The following is a 14,227-nucleotide window of genomic DNA, read 5'->3' as shown; positions in this document are numbered from 1 at the left end:
TCCGTGTTGCCTCGTCGCCTTCGTGTGGTCACCCAGCGTCACCCACGCGAACTTATTGGTAAATCATATCAAAGTTCACTTCCAGCTGTAGTACGTATGTTGACTTAGTAATTCAATATTGCAAGTGAATCTCAAAGAGCAACAGACATTTATGTACTAATCAGATTGATTTAATTACATAACTTACGGTATCTACAATGAGAGAGAGAAGGCAGCTACCGTGTCAAGCTACTGTGCCATGTACAGTAACTAGTGTTTGTGGGGGAGGGTATTACTGCTTATTGGTATGGTAATGTGTTGCATGTGTGGTCGTGTTCCTAACGCAGGAGGGGGCACAGTATGGTGGTATATACAGGCATTGTAGGGCGGCCTTCCCTGTCGTTGGGTTGTTCTGATGTAATTTTGCAAGTTTTGTTTCTGAAAATGAGGGTTTTGATTTTTTTTTTTTTTTTCTGCAGTGGTCGTATATTTAACTTAGTATCAAGAACTAGCTCACTTCACTGCAGTTTGTCATCGGGTAAATTACTAGATTAGCAGCGCGGCTCTCATTTCCTATTTTTATTTTTTTTTCGGCTTGTAACCCCTACAATGTTGGGGACCTGGTGGGAAAGCGGGGTTTTTTGGGTAGAGAGCTAAAATAAGTCTAAATACCGCCTCTTACCACCAAAAACAAGTAGGGAGCTGCCTGCTGCTAGTGTTATGATGACCGCCATGTTTACCTATCATGGTACTTGAATATCCACTTGTGTTTATACTTTACTATGCTACACTCATCCAAGGCTAGCAATTATTTTCTGCAATTAGTGTTCATACCTGTGGCAATATTCCCGATTGTGTTCCAGGAAATCATTGTGAGATGTCGGAAGTTGTAACTTTAAAACATTTAACTAATTAGCCATCAAATGAATAATAACCTTAAACTGTTGCACTGCGTTGTCGACATTTCCAAGAGTTCCCCAGACAGAGGCACCGCCCCGCCTGTCAACAACCTCAGCATAATGACGTGTTTTTACTCCCTCAGTGTCCACATTTCACGAGCTTCATTTTCGAATTGTATCGGTTGATATTAAATAGCGACTTCATGTTGCACTAAAAGACACTAACATTTAAATAATAATAACGATTGATTCATTGCGTGTTTTAAGACGAGCGAACTACCAAGAGCCATCTTATTACCTCTCACCCCATCACTAGCGCGTTGGAGGGGGAGTTGATGCCTCTCCCTCCCTCCCTCCCTCTCTTCTCGAAGACTGTCACGCAGCGGCAAGTATTCGTTGTGTTGTGAATATTGGCGTCAGTGTCACGGGGCGGCGTCGGTGTGGCAGGAAAGCAACACGTGGTGTAGGTAGGTAGGTACCGTGACGCGGCCGCTGCAGGTGAGGTCTGAAAACTGGTGGAAATAAAGCAGTATCTGTTGGGGTTGTTAGGTAATAATGGCGGGTTAAATAAAGGTGGCTTACTTCCACCCCTCCTCCCAAACCCCCTACTTTCACCACTTTTCCGTCCTCACTCCCCTCTAAATATTGGGGAGCTTTTAGAACGAGTGGTTGTCACCAGATGGCAGCACAGACACAAACTCTTCTCTCACATACAAGCAATATCAGATATACCTACAGATATACCCTATCCATGAAGCCCTCAAAAATATGTGGCCTCATGCTGGTCACCATCTTCTCTGTTGATAACACCGAGTGACTTCACATGCACTGAGGATCTTTGCAGGCTGCTGAGTGGTGGTGGTGGTTGCTGGTGTCCAGGTGTGGGAATACGTGTCAAGTCACCGACCCCTCCCAGCACTGGCCAAACTCTCTCTCTCTCTCTCTCTCTCTCTCTCTCTCTCTCTCTCTAGAGTGAAATAGTTATCCAAACAGCCTATTAAAGAGAGAGAGAGAGAGAGAGAGAGAGAGAGAGAGAGAGAGAGAGAGAGAGAGAGAGAGAGAGAGATTCAGATTCAGATTCAGATTCTTTATTCCACGAAAGTGGTTATTAAGTACATTATATTTCACATAGCTTTACATAAATATGGAGGTCATAAAACTAAACTGTAGATTGAAATATCTTAGTATACTACTAAATGATTAAATTGCAGAATGTTGTCATTAAAAAATATTAAGAGTATAAAATAATCATGGTAACTAAAATAGTATTTCTACACTAAAGTGCAATGTCTACCTCTAAGTAAAATAAAATACATGAATGTCCTTAAAATTATGTTTAAATGATAATAAGACCATAAAATGCTGGATAAAATATGGGTGTAAAGCTTCATCACTGTGCGTTTTCTAACCTATGTCTAAAATATTTATACAATATTTGCAGATTCGAAATGTTTCCTGAGGTTAGTCTTAAAACTGTTTAGATTTTGAGACAGGGTGATGGTGGATGGGAGTTGGTTCCACAACTTAGGACCCAACACAGTGAGGTCCCTGGCACCGCTGTCTGTTCTGGTCCGGGGAACATGCAAGTTGTTTCTTTGTCTAGTTTTACTGTTTGTCACATCATTTACAGTATTAAAAGATAAAAAGGATAGAAAGCCATCAGGATAACATCTTCGTAAAGTTTTATACATTGTTACGCAAATGTCAAACATATGTTTCTCCTTAACCCTGAGCCATTTAAGTTCTTTAAGGAAAGGTGATGCACGGTCATATTTCCTGCCACCTCCCACTGCTACTTTAGCTGCAAAGTTTTGAAGTTTCAGGGCCTTACACAGAAGAGTTTCGTTTGTTGATCCCCACACTTGAATGCAGTAATATATTGTGCTTAATGCAAGTGATTGAGTAACAAGAATTCGTGTGGGTTTATCAAAACATTTACTAATTCGATTTATATACATTAATATGCCTGTCACCTTCTTCTGTAACTCATTTAAATGAACATCAAACAACATATATTTATCAAAATACACCTAAATTCTTAACATGATAACTTGGAAGTATGTTCTCTCCATCAAAATGTATGGTAGTGTCAGGAGGAATCTTAGCTAGGAGTTGGCGATTGCCTAGGAAAATACATTGCGTTTTACTTGGATTTAAAAGTAGGCCATTACTCAGAAAATAGCGTTTTCATTGTCTTAGAGTTGTTTCAGCATCATTAATGAGTTGATGGATATTGTTAACTGTGCCTTCGTGTAATATTTGAGTATCATCCGCGTATTGTACTATGAAACCATTAACATGCTCTGACAGATCATTTACATAAATGCCGAACAATAGCGGGCCAAGAATTGAACCTTGTGGGACTCCATAGTTCACTTTCTGGTCTTTAGATATTGCCCCATTCAAGCGGACAGACATGGTTCTGTTGGTCAAATAATTATCTAACCAGAATTTACTTATGTTGAGCTTCTTGCATTTATTCAAAAGAATTTTGTGACTAACACTATCGAAAGCTTTGGATAAATCACACAAGGTTAATAGTGATATTTTTTTGTGATCCATATTATTGTATATTTTATTCGTAATGACAGTGAGAGCTGTTTCTGTTGATAGTCGAGGCCTAAAACCATGTTGGGAATTTGAAAGGAGTTTCTTGGTTTCTAAGTAGCATGCAAGTTGATGAGCAACAATTTTCTCTATTATTTTTGACACAATAGGTAACAATGATATAGGTCTGTAATTATTTACAATATTGGTATTACCGGATTTGAAAAGAGGCATGATTACTGCATGCTTCCATTGTGTGGGGTATATGCCTGTTACAAGGGAGGTGTTAATGATGCACGTCAGGTAGGCGGCAATGACATAAAGAGCATCCTGCAGGAATCGCAGTGATATACCATCAGATCCAACAGATCGGGTTTTGTTGAGGTGTTTAATTGTCAAAATAACCGTGTTAATGCTCACAGGTTCTGGTCTAAAGTGAAGTGTAGGATTAGTATTAGAGTCATTAAGATTTATTGTTGAATTACTATTAGCTCCAAGTAATTCCTGTGAACGATTATAGGTCGTCTCACCAACACTGGAGAAGAAATTGTTGAATTCTTCTGCTTTTTCCTTTACATTATCAAAGTCATAAGTGTTAGACTCATTTTTTTGACAAGGAATAATTTCCTTAACAACTTGCCATATAGAAGAGGTTTTCCCTTTACAATCTATAATCTCTTTTTTATAGTAATTAGATTTAGTTTCACTAATCTTTGTCTTTACAAGATTCTTCTTTGTTTTATATACTTGTTGCAAGAAACTGTTCTGTCTGTCATCTTTGAGTCTAATTTGTGTTTCATCCCTGTCTTTGATTGCATTTCGTAACTCATCATTCATCCAGGGTGTTGGTGGTCTTTTCACAACTTTTGTCACCATCGGAGCGCACATATCCAGACAAAGGATAAAAACTTCGTTAAAAATAAAAACTTGCTTGTCAACGTCATCTGTTAAAAATATATCATTTAAACGATACACGTTATCAAGGAGGAGGGAGGAGAAGATGTCACTGGTGTAATAAGTCAGCTGTCTGAAGGTTTTGGTGACAGGGAGGCGCTTTGGTTTGCTGACTTTAACAGTAACAGAGATGAGGTCATGGTCTGCTATTACTTGGGGTACGACATTATTAGATGCAATACACTGAGGTGTGTTTGTAATGATAAGATCAAGGAGTGTAGAGGTCGAGGAAGTTATTCTTGTAGGTGTGTCTATAATTTGAGTTAGGCTGCTATTCTTAATAATCTTGCCAACTTTGTTTCCCTTCGAGAGCAGATCGTCATTAAAATCGCCTAAAATGAAAACCTTTTTGTTTTGCAGACACACCTGTTTGAAAACATCTTGAATGTATTCAAAAGACATAGCCAGCGCCTTAGGGTGACGGTACATACACCCAACTATAATTGAAGGAAATTTCTTACGTTGAATTTTAATCCAGACATCCTCCACTCCCTCCTGCTTTGGTACATCAATATTAATTAAGATAGGGTTTAAAACACTTTTTGCATATATACATGTTCCTGCTCCTCTTCCATTGTCATTTCTAAAAACCTTATAGTTAGGAAAATTTATAAAAATATCTGGAGTATGAGACGTTAACCAAGATTCACTCACGCATAAAACATCAATATTTCTCTCAATGACTAGTAATTTTACTTCGTCCAGACTAGAAAGTAATGACTGAGCATTGATGTGCTCAATGGTCAACTCATCCTTTTTTGGGTAAACAATGTGAGTATAAGCGGCGTCCCTCACTTCATGTCTAGCGGCTGTACCTTCTTCGCCAGAGAGAGAGAGAGAGACGAAGGGGAGGGAAGGCCCACAGCCAAAACGTGTGAATGGATTTACTTGATCCCCTTCCTTTGAGTGAACTGCCGCCCTTCGTATGGAAACTTTTACTTGTTAAGTTAATCCACCAAAGATTAGAAGATGTGGAAGGTTGAGTGGAAAAAGACCTGCCCTGGGCCCATCATTTTTGTGAGTGACTTTTACCAGAGACGAGGGTGTGAAAAAATTAGTTATCCATCTTGTCCTACCTGGTGATGAACTCTTTTAACTACTAGTACTTATCACATCTTTCCTGACTCCCAGACCATCATGAAGCATTTCTTTTCTTTCACAGCCATGTCTATGCACTATACTGGCTAGAAATTGCACAATCTGCTTCTTTAGTTGTTTCCTTTCTTGAATGTGCATATAAATGTTTTCAGCTGTGCATTCCATGCTGTGTAATGTTGTAGTGAATGGTTAAATTCTAGACTAAGTTGTGAGTCAAACATGTATCAAGCAGCAGGAGTATTAATGTGTGCGTTTTCCCTGCAGGTGGTAACACGGAGAGCAAGTGGAAGAAACCTTGGGAGACTTCCATGACTCAGGAACAATCACACCTCACTGGGAGCCTTGTGACTGATAGGTGGTTCAGGTGAGTACTGTATTTTGTTGGCACAATTGAGAATTCTCTGCCCAAAATTCCAAAATCTGAAAGTTTTTAATTGTCATGTCATGTAACAGAGGGAAAATTCCACAAAGTGGTGGAAAAGTTTGCACTGCAAAAAAAAAAAAAAAGAAAAAGAAAGAAAGAAATGATGAATTGTAAAGCCCACAGACCAAAGCTCTGATGCTTGACTTGCTGCAATGGGAGGCATCAAAAACTGGCAAGTTGTCATCACACACATGCTCTGAAGATGCGATGCTCAGTTTTTTAATCTGACTGTGTGCTGAGTGTATAACAGAGGTGATAGTGTCTGGCATGGAGGCATATATCTCTCACTTTTATTCTCGACCTAAACTTTCCAAACCTTGGTTCAACACGACTTGTTCTTGTGCTATACATGATAGAAAGGTGGCTTACACAAGGTATTTGAACCTTTCATCCCCAAAATCTCATATGCTTTATATTTCTTCCCGAAGTCATGCCACATCTGTTCTCCAGCTAGCCAAAAACTCCTTCATTAACAGAAAGTGTCAAAATCTTTCAAGATCTAACTACCCTCATGACTTCTGGCAACTAGCCAAAAAACATTTCCAATAACTTTGCTTCTTTTTTCTCTCCTTTATTTCAACCAGATGGCACCACTGCTATCACATCAGTCTGTAAAGCCGAACTCCTTGCTCAGACCTTTGCTAAAAAGTCTACCTTGGACGATTCAAGGCTTGTTCCTCTCTCTCCTCCACCCTCCTACTACTACTACTACTACTACTACTACTACTACCTATTAAAATTCTTCGCAATGATGTTAAACCCTCGGAAGGCTTATGGACCTGATGGGGTCCCTCCTATTGTTCTCAAAAACTGTGCCTCCGTGCTTGCACCTTGCCTAGTCAAACTCAACTCTGTCTGTTAACATCTACCTTTCCTTCTTGCTGGAAGTTTGCCTACATTCAGCCTGTTCCTAAAAAGTGTGACTGTTCTAATCCCTCAAACTATGTCTTGTTGATTTAATTTCCTGCCTATCTAAAGTTTTTGATTCTATCCTCAACAGAAAGATTCTTAAACATCTATCACTTTACAACCTTCTATCTGATCATTATGTATGGATTCTGTCAAGGCCACTCTACTGGTGATCTGGCTTTCCTTACTGAGTCTTGGTCATCCTCTTTTAGAGATTTTGGTGAAACTTTTGCTGTTGCCTTGGACATATCAAAAGCTTTTGATAGAGTCTGACACAAAGCTTTGATTTCCAAACTACCCTCCTATGGCTTCTATCCCTCTCTCTGTAACTTCATCTCAAGTTTCCTTTCTCACCGTTCTATTGCTGCTGTGGTAGACGGTCACTGTTCTTCTCCTAAATCTATTAACAGTGGTGTTCCTCAGGGTTCTGTCCTGTTACCCACTCTCTTATTATTCATTAATGACCTTCTAAACCAAACTTCTTGTCCTATCCACTCCTATGCTGATGATACCACCCTGCACTTTTGCACGTCTTTTCATAGATGTCAAACCCTTCAGGAAGCAAACAGTTTATGCAGGGAAACCACAGAATGCCTGACTTCTGATCTTTCTAAAATTTCTGATTGGGGCAGAGCAAACTTGGTATTGTTCAATGCCTCAAAAACTCAATTGATTCATTTATCAACTCAACACAACCTTCCAGACAACTATCCCCTCTTCTTCAATGACTCAGCTGTCCCCCACTTCTACATTGAACACCCTTGGTCTCTCTTTTTCTTATTAATCTAAACTAGAAACTTCACATCTCATCTCTAGCTAAAATAGCTTCTATGAAGTTAGGTATTCTGAGATGTCTCATCCAGTTTTTCTCACCCCCTCCCAGCTGCTAAATCTGTACAAGGGCCTTATCTGTCCATATATGGAGTATGCTTCACATGTCTTGGTGGCTTCCATTCATACTGCTCTTTTAGACATGGTGGAATCAGAAGCTTTTTGTCGTCAGCTCTCCTCTAACTGACTGTCTTCAGCCTCTCTCTCATCGCCACAATGTTGCATCTCTAGCTGTCTTCTACCGCTATTTTCATGCTAACTGCTCTTCTGATCCTGTTAACTGCATGCCTCCCCTCCTCCTGCGGCCTTGCTGCACAAGACTTTCTTCTTTCTCTCACCCCATATTCTGTCCACCTCTCTAATGCAAGAGTTAACCAGCATTCTCAATCATTCATTCCTTTGGTAAACTCTGGAATTCCCTGCCTGCTTCTGTATTTCCACCTTCCTATGACTTGAATTCCTTCAAGAGGGAGGTTTCAAAATGCTTATCTTTCAATTTTTGACTACTGCTTTGGACCCTTTTATGGGACGGGCATCTCAGTGGGCATTTTTTTTATTGGATTTTTTTTGTTGCCCTTGGCCAGTGTCCCTCCTACATAAAAATAAAAAAAATAAAAAAAACTTTTGGGGAACATTGCCAAAAACTTTTTCAGATGTAAATACACACAGTTTGCCCATCCATCCCTCTCCTGTGTTATGTCAGTCACTCTTGAATAGAAGTTCATCAGGTTGGTTACATATGATTGCTTTTTGTTTAAAGCTGTACTGTTTTTCTGTTATATATATTGTGTCTTTCTACAACTTCTGTCCAGTGCTTCTCTCAGTTTTTCACAGACCTTCCATACTGTGCTGGTAAGTGATACTGGTCTACAGTCTAGTGGCTCTTCTTTCTTTCCACTTTTATAAACTGGCACAATGCACATTTTCTTGCATTCCTCGGGCACTCTTCCCGTTGATGGTGAGCACTTCATTATGTCATGTGCTGGTTCACTCCATCTGGTCCTGTTGCTTTTCTCTTTTCCAGTTCCTCCATCATTCTATAAACTACTTCTTTCATTGCTGTAGTTTCCCACATTTGCTTTTCTGTCTTCTTGTCTTGTGGTTCTTTAAATTCTGATTCTTCTGTCAAAACTTGCTGGTACTTTTTGTTTAGCAATTCAGTTAGCAATTCAATCAGTCGTGTCTTTTGGTTCTTCATATGTTTCATGTCCATCCTTCAACCTTTCTATTTTTTTCTTTTAGTTTATTTTTTTTCTATTTATGAATCTGTAGAACAGTTTTGGTTCTTCCTTGCACTTCACAATTAAATCCTTTTCTTATCCTTTCTCTTCCTCTCGCCTTATTTTCACATATTTATTTCTTGCTATCTTAAAGTCCTCTTTATTTGTTTGATTTCCATTTCTTTTCATTGTTATACATGCTTGGCCTCTTGTTTTCTTTGCTGTTCCACTTCTTGCATTGAACCACGCTTGTCTTCCTCTTTCTTTAGGTTTGTACACTGGGACACATGTATTCACTGCTGCCTCATCTAGTTCCATAAAAATGCCATGCTCATCTTGCACCTCATTTACTCTCTTCAGCTTTCTCCAGTCCATTGGCTCAAACAGTCTCTTAAGATGCTCTGTATTCACTGTGCCATATTTTCTCCTGGTTTCTTTGTGTGCTTCATCCTCTTCGCTGACGTCACCGTTGGCCTCTCTTTCCATTGGTGCATGGTCACTTTTTTCCGAGGGACACGCATGTCTTGATTCTTTAGTTGGGTGGATTCCTTTCATTAATGTTTGGCCAAGTCTTGTTGGTTTGTCGTCTCCCCTCTATCTTGTATTTTCAGTCACCCATTGCATCACTGTGTTTTCCATAGTCACCTTCAGAAGTTTTTCTCCACGTGCAGTCTCGTTTCCTCCTGATTCGAACGTTTCCTGGTTCATTTCTTAGCAGTTGAAGTCACCAACCAATAATTCTCATTTACTGTTTTTGATTAATTTACTTAAGTACTGAATGGTATCTTCTGTTACTTTCTCACGGTCTTCCTTGCTCCAAGAGTTTGTTTTGGGTTGTATATGGGTTTTTTTTTTTTTTTTTACGTAGGAAGGACACTGGCCAAGGGCAACAGAAATCTAATAAAAAAAAATGCCCACTGAAATGCCAGTCCCATAAAACAGTCAAAGCAGTGGTCAAAAATTGATCAATAAGTGTCTTGAAACCTCCCTCTTGAAGGAATTCAAGTCATAGGAAGGTGGAAATACAGAAGCAGGCAAGGAGTTCCAGAGTTTACCAGAGAAAGGGAAGAATGATTGAGAATACTGGTTAACTCTTGCGTTAGAGAGGTGGGACTCTTGCGTTAGAGAGGTGGACAGAACAGGGGTGAGAGAAAGAAGAAAGTCTTGTGCAGCGAGGCTGCAGAAGGAGGGGAGGCATGCAGTTAGCAAGATCAGAAGATCAATTAGCATGAAAATAGCGGTAGAAGGCAGCTAGATATGCAATATTGCAGCGGTGAGAGAGAGGCTGAAGACAGTCAGTTAGAGGAGAGGAGTTGATGAGATGAAAAGCTTTTGATTCCACCCTGTCTAGAAGAGCAGTATGAGTGGAACTCCCCCAGACATGTGAAGCATACTCCATACATGGACGGATAAGACCCTTGTACAGAGTTAGCAGCTGGGTGGGTGAGAAAAACTGGTGGAGACGTCTCAGAACACCTAACTTCATAGAAGCTGTTTTAGGTAGAGATGAGATGTGAAGTTTCCAATTCAGATTATAAGTAAAGGACAGACCGAGGATGTTCAATGTAGAAGAGGGGGACAGTTGAGTGTCATTGAAGAAGAGGGGATAGTTGTCTGGAAGGTTGTGTTGAGTTGATAGATGGAGGAATTGAGTTTTTGAGGCATTGAACAATACCAAGTTTGCTCTGCCCCAATCAGAAATTTTAGAAAGATCAGAAGTCAGAAGTGTTATTACCATCAAGTTAACACTTACCATTTCTGCTTTTCCTTCCCCATATTTCATTATTTTTGTCTTCATCTCATTTCTTGTCATTATCATTACACCTCCTTCTCCTTTGGCAGTCCTGTCTCTTCCCCTAATATTGCAGTTATTGTTAGTCTGGTTTTCTTCTTTTAGCTCTGTTGCTGCTAAACATGCTGCCTTTGGGTTTGTCTCTTTTAAATAGTTTTGATGTTCAGTTTTCTGTGTATCTACGTTGGCACGCGTCACAGTTTGTTATTCGTTTGTGCTGTTTTTCTCTACTTTATTTTCATTCATTTTACTTTAGGTACCATTTCTTCACTCTGTCTCCCAAAAGTGTCAAGAAAAATGTAGTTTATTCTTCTGTTGTTGATTCATTTTTCTCTTTTGTTTTTCAATTTTTTTTCCATTCTTCATTTGTGTTGTTGTTAGTGCATATATCCTTGCAATGTTCTTATCTTAGTTTGGATGTTCTTTGTAGTACTTGTTGTGTTTCCTAATTTTATAATATTCCTCTTTGTATGAGGAGACCACACCACTGCCTCATATTCCAGCCTTGGTCTTATCTTGGAAATCAACACCTTTTTTATCATTCCTTCATCCAAATATGAGAATGCCATTCTTACTCTTTTTAACAAATTCATCATCTCTCCAGTAATTTTATTAGTGTGTCTGTCCGAAGTCAAATTTTCAGTGACTGTTACTCCTAAATCCACTTCCTCTTTTGATTTTTTTTAACCATACCATCCATATCATAATAATATTGTATATTGTATTGTCTTACCAAACTCTATTACTTTACATTTACTTAAATGGAATTCCATTTGCCAATATTTACTCCATCTTATTTGAATCTTCTTGCAGTACCATACAGTCATTTACATTTTCTACCCTTCTCATCAGCTTAGCATCATCTGCAAATAAGTTCATATAACTATTTCTTTGTTTGTTATTTACATGTATTACAAACATTATTGGTCCCAACACTGACCCCTATGGGACACCACTAGTTCCTTTCAGCCAAGATGAATTTGTGTGTGTGTGTGTGTGTGTGTGTGTGTGTGTGTGTGTGTGTGTGTGTGTGTGCACACCTTGTCTGGGCTGCCCCATGTGGGATTGGGGGAGTCAGGGACTGCTGTGTACCAGAGACAAGGGTGTGAGGAGACCAGCTATCCATCTTGTGCTGCTTTTTGTTCATCCTCATTGCTATTTCCCAAACCATTCTGAAGCATGTGTATTCTTCCACAGGCATCCCCACACACTATACTGGCTGGGAGTTGCACAGTCTGCTTTTAATCCTTTTCTTTTCATGGATGTGCACGTAAATGATTTGTGCTGTGCCTTCTGTGCTGTGAAGTGCTGTGTTTATCTCTGAACTGAGAAGCATACTCATTCATACTTATGTGCTGCATCTCTGCTGCATTTCAGAGGCTCTAGTTGAAGTTGTAAGAGTTTCTAAGTGACAGATTAACAATGTTTCCACCTTACTAACAGGAGAAGCAGCCTTAGGGACATGGCTGATCATGTGTGTGGCTTTGGAAAATATTCATGGTAGGAAGGAAGAGTATTTCTGAATGTGGGCCCTTTTTGATAAGTTACACAGGTATCTAGAGGTGTGCTTATAGTTCAAGTGAGAGATTAACAATATTTCTAACTCATTAACAGGAGAAACAGTCTTGGGAACCCATCAGATTGTCTCTGTGGCCTTGGAAGATAGTCTTAGTAAGAAAGCTGAGGGTTTGTGAATGTGGACCTGACTTGTGAGTTGAGTGTGATGCCCATAATGTGACAGGAACACTGATGTGTGTGTCCCCCTGCAGGTGATGTCACAGAGAGCAAGTAGAAGAAAACCTGGGAGACTTGCTTAACTCAAGAGCAAGAGCCGCACCTCACCGGGGCTCTGCAATGTGTGGCAGCGACTGCAGGAATCAACACTTCGGTTTGTCAGCACACAGTTTCAGCAACCTTGTTCATCAGACTGTTGGTGAAAGGTGATCACTATGAAAGAGGTCAAGGTGTGTGTGTGTGTGTGTGTGTGTGTGTGTGTGTGTGTGTGTGTGTGTGTGTGTGTGTGTGTGTGTGTGTGTGTTTACCTAGTTGTCATATACAGGAGGGGGGGGCTATGGTGGTGGTGTCCCATCTCTGTGTCTGGTGGTGTCTGACTCAGCCATAAATTCCTGCATCACTTCTGCACACACACACACACACACACACACACACACACACACACACACACACACACACACACACACACACACACACACACACACACACACACACACACCTTTCTCATCAGTCCATCCATGCAGCTACTGGTGTGTGGGGAAAGGTGGCATGTGTGTCTTGTGATGAAGTTGAATAATATATTTTGTTGTCTTGAAAGATTTCATTCAGTTTAAAATTCCCCTGTTGCAACAATTGCTGTACCTACTTTCCAACAGTTTCATGAGTGTATATGTACATCACATCAGCAATGAAGCATCAAGCTTTTAGATTTTGTTTGCAATAGTCATGTATGAATTGTCCTGATGAAATAGCTGTACAACACTCTGGTGGCAGGTGATTGTGAGTAGTGCCATCCAGCCACCACCTGGGCTGTGTCTCTGCCTGTCACGCCTGCACCATGAAGGAGCGCATGGAGGTGCTCTGGGGAGCCACAGTAGTACTTGTGACGTTTGGCCTTCTCAGGTTTTAGTGTGCCATTGTCTCGGCTTGCTTTAGCAGCCTGGAGTGGAGATTGATAGGATTTTCAAGAGTGTTTTCGTGATTCTAGTGATTGTTGTAATGTTGTTAACCCCTTGTTTGTGCAAGGCCTCATTTGTGAGTGTTTCATTCTTGGTGGTTACTTTTAGCAAGCTGTAGTGGAGGTCAGTGGGAGTTTGAAGTGTTGTCATGATTCAAGAGGTAGTTTGTTGAGGCTGCTACACCATCAGTGAGACAAGCACCCTTCAGAACCTTGCTGATTGTCTCTCTGACCTCTGAAGGTACCTCTGATGAGAGGACAAAGCACTTAAGAATGCGAACCTCGGCCCCAACATGTCTCCCTCGTGTGTGTATGTAAAAGAGGAGACCTGCACCACCTTGATGTGTGTCCTGTAGTGCAGTGAAGTATGGAATGGGACTCCTTGTATGTGTGTGTGTGTGTGTGTGTGTGTGTGTGTGTGTGTGATAGATGGCTCTTAGATATGAGTGTGTCCCAGTGAATTGTGGAGTGCAATTCTTTCTTTTCTGTCTGTGTTAGAGGACTCATGCTGCACACTATAACATCCCAGGGCATTGTGCAATGAAACTACTACTTTTAAGCATTGTCAGTTTCCTCACTACTCTTATTACACTGTTTCTCTTTCAGACTCCACAGACCGACTGGGAGACATGACGTCAGTGCCACCACGCAGGGAGTAAAACCAAGAGGAGGAAGAGGAGCATTCATGAGACATCAGCTGGTCAGCAGTCCATTCAGGTGTGCTTTTCATTACATCATTATTTGTCCATAATTTCCCTTCTGGGGTTGGACAGCCCATGAGTATCTCCCACTTGCAGCTGTAGACAATTTCTTCCTTACTGTTGAGTGTTGTCATGCCTTCCTCCACACACCATCTCAAGATCTTCCCAGTGGTTTCCTTCC

This window comes from Scylla paramamosain, chromosome 5, assembly GCF_035594125.1.
Source record: "Scylla paramamosain isolate STU-SP2022 chromosome 5, ASM3559412v1, whole genome shotgun sequence".
Taxonomy (NCBI): domain Eukaryota; kingdom Metazoa; phylum Arthropoda; class Malacostraca; order Decapoda; family Portunidae; genus Scylla; species Scylla paramamosain.
Note: the sequence above shows the minus strand (reverse complement) of the source record.